Source organism: Phoenix dactylifera, chromosome 2, assembly GCF_051530095.1.
Source record: "Phoenix dactylifera cultivar Ajwa chromosome 2, Ajwa_hap1_PhDact_Kaust_v1.1, whole genome shotgun sequence".
Taxonomy (NCBI): Eukaryota; Viridiplantae; Streptophyta; class Magnoliopsida; order Arecales; family Arecaceae; genus Phoenix; species Phoenix dactylifera.
In genome coordinates this window covers 12,104,195-12,110,713 of record NC_143191.1, presented here as the reverse complement: position 1 = coordinate 12,110,713, position 6,519 = coordinate 12,104,195, and the positions used below count along the sequence as shown (strand labels likewise).

The 6,519-nt window shown below is 41.0% G+C and overlaps 1 non-coding gene across 1 annotated transcript; it reads right to left on the bottom strand.

Annotated features, from left to right (window-relative positions):
• Positions 1-6,413: 6,413 nt before the first annotated feature.
• On the bottom strand, positions 6,414-6,519 carry LOC148714553 (small nucleolar RNA R71). Its single transcript, XR_015975971.1, has one exon. It is a non-coding gene; the product is annotated as a small nucleolar RNA R71 (small nucleolar RNA).

Here is a 6,519-nt window from a genome sequence, read left to right as displayed (position 1 = left end):
CATGAGACAAAAGGTGTGGCCTGTACTTGGTCTAGATTCACTGTGCCCTCACTATACAATAGAGAGTACTCATAAAACTACTATACGAATCGCAAAGCAGGTAAGAAGTAAAAGGGCTTTTTATCCTTTTCCTCAATCTTGACATCAACTTTCCACAAGTTATCTCTGTCGAACATGCTCAGGTGTTTCATGAGATTCCTGCCTTCGTCCCTCTTTAGCCTATAAAAATCGCCTCTTCATATGTAACTTCTTGATCAAGCTCTTAGCCCTATAAAGTTTTTCCAACTTTCACATATGGTCGGCACCGTATCTTCATCCATAACATTGTTAATAATGTTATTGGTAATACAAAGTTGAAATGTATCGATATACCTTGATTCCTACTCCTGCCACTCGCTGTCCCTCGTCTTCTTTGGCTTCCCATCATGTCCTTTCAATACTACAGCCAAGCCTATTGAACAAGGATATCTTTCATCCTTCTCTGCCAAAGAATGAAACTATTTTTTTCCAGCAAATTTCTCAACATAAAATTGATGATTGATATCCATCATCATAGCGCCACTACAGGAGAAAGAGGATTTTCCGACTCTTTTCCGCCGACGCTATAAAACAGCATCGCTAATTTACTCACCGCGCCAAATTTTACCTACGCGAGTGGATGGCGTTGGTATATTACAACGCTTAAAAGTGTGGATGCAGAAAGAAAGCTACGACGATGCTTTTAAGCGTCGTCGGAAACGTCATCGGAAACCTTAGTGCACCAAGGCGAAGCTTTACAAAGCGTCGTCGGACGCCTAATCGTTTCCAAGCCTAATTTCACCCAAAACAACGCTTTCTAAAGAGTCGTCGGAGGCCAATCGCGTCCCTCCCTCCCCCTTAAATCCCAAATCATCCCGCCCCCCACCCCATCAAAAATCTCAAATCGTCCCTTCCCCTTTTTTCCCCCTTCCGCCTCCCCATCAAATTCCTAAAACTAGCTGCCATCATCCCCAACCCCCCTTCCTCCCCGATCCCAGCCCTTTTTGCATCATCCCAATCCCCTTTTCCTGTACTGCCCCATCAGCCGGAACAAGAACAACGTAGCAGTGGATGCGGAGGAGGGCCGTCGTCGGAGAGAGGAGGAGAGCCTGCAGAAGAAGCACCACGAGGGCATGCAGGCCTAGCCCTTCCCCCCCTCCTTGATCCACACCTTCGTCCTCAAAAAGAAGGTGATCTACTTTGCCCTTTTGATCTGTAGTTCTAGGATCCTGGATCGCTAGATTGGCTCGACCGATGGGTTTGCTAGGGTTTTCCTAGTTGTAGGTCTAGGGTTTGGGATTTGGAGCTCACGATCCTTTCTTGTTTTTTTATGAATTTGTAACTGGAGAGCTAGGGTTTCGTGGTTGTAGGTCTAGGGTGATCTTCGTCCTCAAAAAGAAGGTGATCTACTTTGCCCTTTTGATCTGTAGTTCTAGGATCCTGGATCGCTAGATTAGCTCGACCGATGGGTTTGCTAGGGTTTTCCTAGTTGTAGGTCTAGGGTTTGGGATTTGGAGCTCACGATCCTTTCTTGTTTTTTTATGAATTCGTAACTGGAGAGCTAGGGTTTCGTGGTACCTCTTCTCAAGGAGTGGGGAGGAGGAGGAGCTCAAGGAGTGGGATAAGGACTTCATCGAAACGGAGAAGCAGGAGCTATTGGAGATTGCCATGATTGCCCACTGCCTCAACTCCCAGCTGTTGTTCGACCTTTGCTGCCAGGCGATGGCCGACACCATCAAAAGGGGATGCATTTGTTTTCTTGAGGTAAGGGTCCCCGCAAGAAAGAATTCTTCTTCTTCTTCTTTTTCACCATTCGTGTGGTGTCAAGTGTCATGTGCCAAGCCGTCAGACGTTGGATGCGTTTCTACAGAGGGAAGAGCGGAGAATTGTGTGTAGGAGAGCTTGAAAAGCATGATTCCAACATTAGTGATATCGAGCCAGAGTATGCATCTTGGAGTGCTTGCAACTGCATCACATGCTATTTCAACTGGCAGTCTGTTCATCGTCTGCTGCAAACTAAGGTTGGGAATGCTCCTTCAATTTGTCTTTTTTTGTTTTCCGTTTTGTGAGTTGATGTGATTATTTGCGCAAACTTGTGCCCTGCGTTTATGTTATTCATCGTGAGTGTTAACAAATACTTGGAAGCTGTTAAGAACGGATTCACAATTGGGATGAGATATAGAATGAGATTTGAGGTTGTTCGGATTTAAAATGTGATATTAGAGTTGGAACTCTAGTTTCCAATTTTAAAATTTTTTTAAATTATTTTTTAAAAAAATGTTTATAACGATGCTTTAAAGCAACGTTATAAATGTTGGTGGTGAACCGACACTTATAAGGGTCGACAAAGAACTAGGATAATCTAACAGTTAAAAGCATCGGCAAAAGCTTCTGTCCACCTCATTTGTCCGATGTTTTTGCGATGCTTTTGCACGAAAATTGCCGACGCCTATAGGCGTTGGTATAGGCTCTAAAAAACATTGGAAAAGACTATTTTTATTGTAACGTGCATAATCAATAACCAAAGCTTGTAATTCGGACATCATTTTGTTGGGGCAGACAAGACCAAGTGGAAGTGAGCTGATGGTGAGATTCAATAAAAACACCTTGTACACTCCAATTTAATGGAAAAAATAAACAAAGATAAATTAATACAAATGAATACATAAGATTTACATAGTTCAAGAAATACTTGCCTACGTCCAAAACGAGAATAATTTTGTTCTTCATTATGGGAGAATCACCGGCACAAGAATATAGCAACTGAGTTTTCATTCATAAAATCCAATCCATGCATATATTTATAGATACCAATTACTTGTTCAGCAAGTCAATTATTTGCTCGCCGAGTTTACCGCTTGCTCACCGAGTCTATTTAAGCGACATACGCAGCATTAGTAGAGCTCACCGTTGTGATCGATACCACATTCCTTCATGCCTAGGATGAAATTTGATAAGTGCTTAATAATCTATAATTTAGTTATCTTTCCATAGCACTTATCAATATTTTTAAGCTGATAAATATATATTTTACCATAAAATTAAATAAACATTGAAATGAATTTAAAATATGGTAAGAGGTAAATAATTTTTTTCTCAAAACAGACTCTAAACTTGTCTCTCTCCTGGTTATAATCTTTCATGAAAATATATAAGGAGAAGATTGTGTTGACCCGATTTGGTAACCTGATGGAGTTGTAATCAAGCTAATGTTATAATTAAATGGGTTTTGGTCCTGATTCGACCGAAAGTTATAATTAATTATGTATGGGGCAAAGGTTTGATTAACCCTTTTATTAAGTCACAGTCTGGTCTGGTTGAGTTCAATCTGAAGCGGTTTAGTAAGAATTAAATGTCATTGGGCTCAAGAACAAGTTCAAGCAAATCAACAATCATGATCCACCTCAAATCTAAAGTCAATTCCTTGCGTGCCTTCATATAAAATTTATAATAAAAAATAAAAATAAAAATAAAAATAAAAATAATGATAATTTCGGGAAGAAGCAATGTATTCACTGTTGATATGAACAGTTTCCCATGAAAACACTGTTCATATGAACAGTGCACAAAAAAATATATACAAAAAATATAAATAAATAAAAACATAAATAAATAAATAAATAAATAAATAAATAGATTCCACTGTTTATCTTCTTCTCCCGCTGCCAAACCTTCCCGTGATCTCGCCTCGCTCACAACCACGGCATCTTCCCGTGGATCCCGCGGCGCCTCTTCCTCCTCTCCCGCGATGCAATCCTCCCCCGCGTGATCAAAGGAGCTCGTCCCAGCCGAACGCCCCAACATCGTCGTCGTCCCCGGGTCCTCCGCCATCAACCGCGTGCGGCGTCTTCTCCTCCGTGATCCCGACGTCCCAACCGCATCCAGCGCCTCCGTTTTCATCCGGATCCAATCCCAGCAGCCATAGCCAGATTCTCCGCACGTTCCCCTTTCTCCCGCGATGCATCCAGCCAGGCATTTTCCGCATTCAAGCACCTGTGGCATCGTCGTTGTCCCCGGGTGTTCCGCCTGCGACCGTTCCTCCGTCGATCCCGCAGCCAGCCATTTTCCACATCAGCCCGTTCCAGCAGCATCCAACGACCACACCAGCCACCAGCATCTGCAAATCTCGTCCCGGAATCACAGCATCCGCGTGCCAATCTTCCGCCCGAAATCCAGCCACGGATTGACGCCCTCCGCCCTCTCCACGCTTGCTGGGGACCTATAAAAGGAGGCCATCGTTCGGTGGCAAGGGGAAGAGGAGCTCGGATCGATTCAAAAGAAAAACAGGGGAGACCCCCTGTTTCAGTGAAAAGAAGAAAGCCGAGATGGAGATGAAGATGGGAGGACTTCCGGCCACCATGAGCAGCTAAGCCTCGGTTTAGGGATTTGATGAAGCCATGGATGAGTATTTGTGTTGCATTTCTTTGATTTTTAGCATTGTAAGACAGTTGCATACTCAATGAAATTATGATCTTAAAATGTCTTGTTTAATTTATGTAAGATGTTTATCTTGTAGAAAGTCTTTGTATGAATTAATCTAGTTTATCGAAATTGAATCCAATACCTGTGGTTTGGAAAAGATTGCTATGCAACTATCGGACTTATCTTTGAAAAATTAATCATCAGATGAATCATGCTAAATAGGACAGACCATGCCTATCCTTAGAAAAGATGGTTTGTGCCAGGCTTAGATGACTCATACTGTGGGTTAGATTTCAGCTTTTTTGTATGATTGCCCTAACTTGTAGTTAAGAGCAATCAGATCATACACGCATCTAAGTCATTGAAAGCATCACACTTACGAATCCATCGGTGGATTCTAGCCCTAAACACCTCTCTCCATAGATAATTCATACTACTACACCCATATTAATTCTTAGTTTTTATCATTTACTCTAGCTTATCCCCTTTGAAGTAATCATTTAATTAGAAAAAATAACTTGTCTCCAATCCCTGTGGACCGACACCCGTAATCACTATCCTACAGGATACGTGCTATTGCGTGGTTTATTTTTGAAATTGAAATAACCGATCAATTTTTGGCGCCGTTGCCGGGGATTGCTAGCATAGTTATTTTTCTTATTAAAAAAAATTATTTAAAAATTAAAAAAAAATTCTTTAAAAAAAATTTTTTCTATTATTGTTACTTTTCTTATCTTCTTTTTCTCCCTTACTAATTTTTATTTTATTTTTTATATATTATTTGATCAGGAATCGAGAAAAAAAATCTGGGATGATCAAAAGGAGAACTGCCGGAAAAGAAATGCTGTAGAGGTTTGCAAAAAAAAAAAAATAAATAAATTGCTGGAAAAATTCTCTTTGGTAACCTCTAAACTTTTCTTATTTAAATTAATTATTGGTTTGAAATTTTGTGGTGATTGTTTGATTTTAATTATAGCAAAATTGTGAATGCATGCTTGATACACATACACAAATCAATTTGCACATAGTAAGGGCAATCACCCCAACAAGATAAGAGCCGGATTTCATCACCGGACTCTTGCCCAACTTAGGTGAACTCAATCTCACATAGTGTCATCTTTAATTAAAATCAATTAGACGTTGGCCCCTAGGGACATTCGAGCTCAATAGGACGAAGATCACCGAAAGTTGCACCAATTTCGCTCTGTGGCTTAGTTGATGTCTAGGCAAGCTTTGTCCCTATAAGGGAGACAGTTCATCTGTTCGAGGCAAGTGGGTTTTAAGTGGGACCTTTGCGAACGCATCGTGACCCCTCCACTTACCTGGGAGCTTACCTGGTCAACTCGGTTCATTAGACCGGATTGGAGGCTTAGGTGCCCTCTTCAAACCAGTTAGGAGCTGTCTAGTGATTTTAGGACAAAGACTAGGATTGATATGCTTTTCTGTTTTATTGCATGCTTGATTGATCGAGTACTAGTGTATGCACGGTAGTCGTTCTAGAGTACAAAACCTATTACCTATTGACCCTGAAATAGAACGAACCCTTAGGAACATTCGAGCTAAGATCAAAACATTAGGATCATCCCCACCTCTTAAGATGGCTGAAGAACAACCCAAACTCCTGAGGGAATATTTTACTCCCACTATTTACACTTCCCCATCTTGCATTCGATTACCTGAGGTAGCAGCTGTACAATATGAAATAAAGCCTAGTATGATCCAAATGCTTCCATCTTTTTATGGGCTCACCAACGAAGACCCATACAAACACCTAGATGAATTCCTTGAGATTTGCACCACTGTCAAGATTCAAAATTTTACTGATGATGCGTTAAAACTTAGATTATTCCCCTTCTCCCTTAAAGATAGAGCTAAGCAATGGCTGAATTCTTTAGAGGCCAATTCGATTCATTCCTGGGGTCAAATGCAACAAGAATTCCTTAAAAAATACTTTCCCATAGGAAGAACGAACCAGTTTAGACGTGCCATTACAAGCTTCTCCCAAACTGAGGAAGAAGAATTTCATGAAACTTGGGAGAGATTTAGGGACCTAATCCGTAAATGCCCTCATCATCAAAT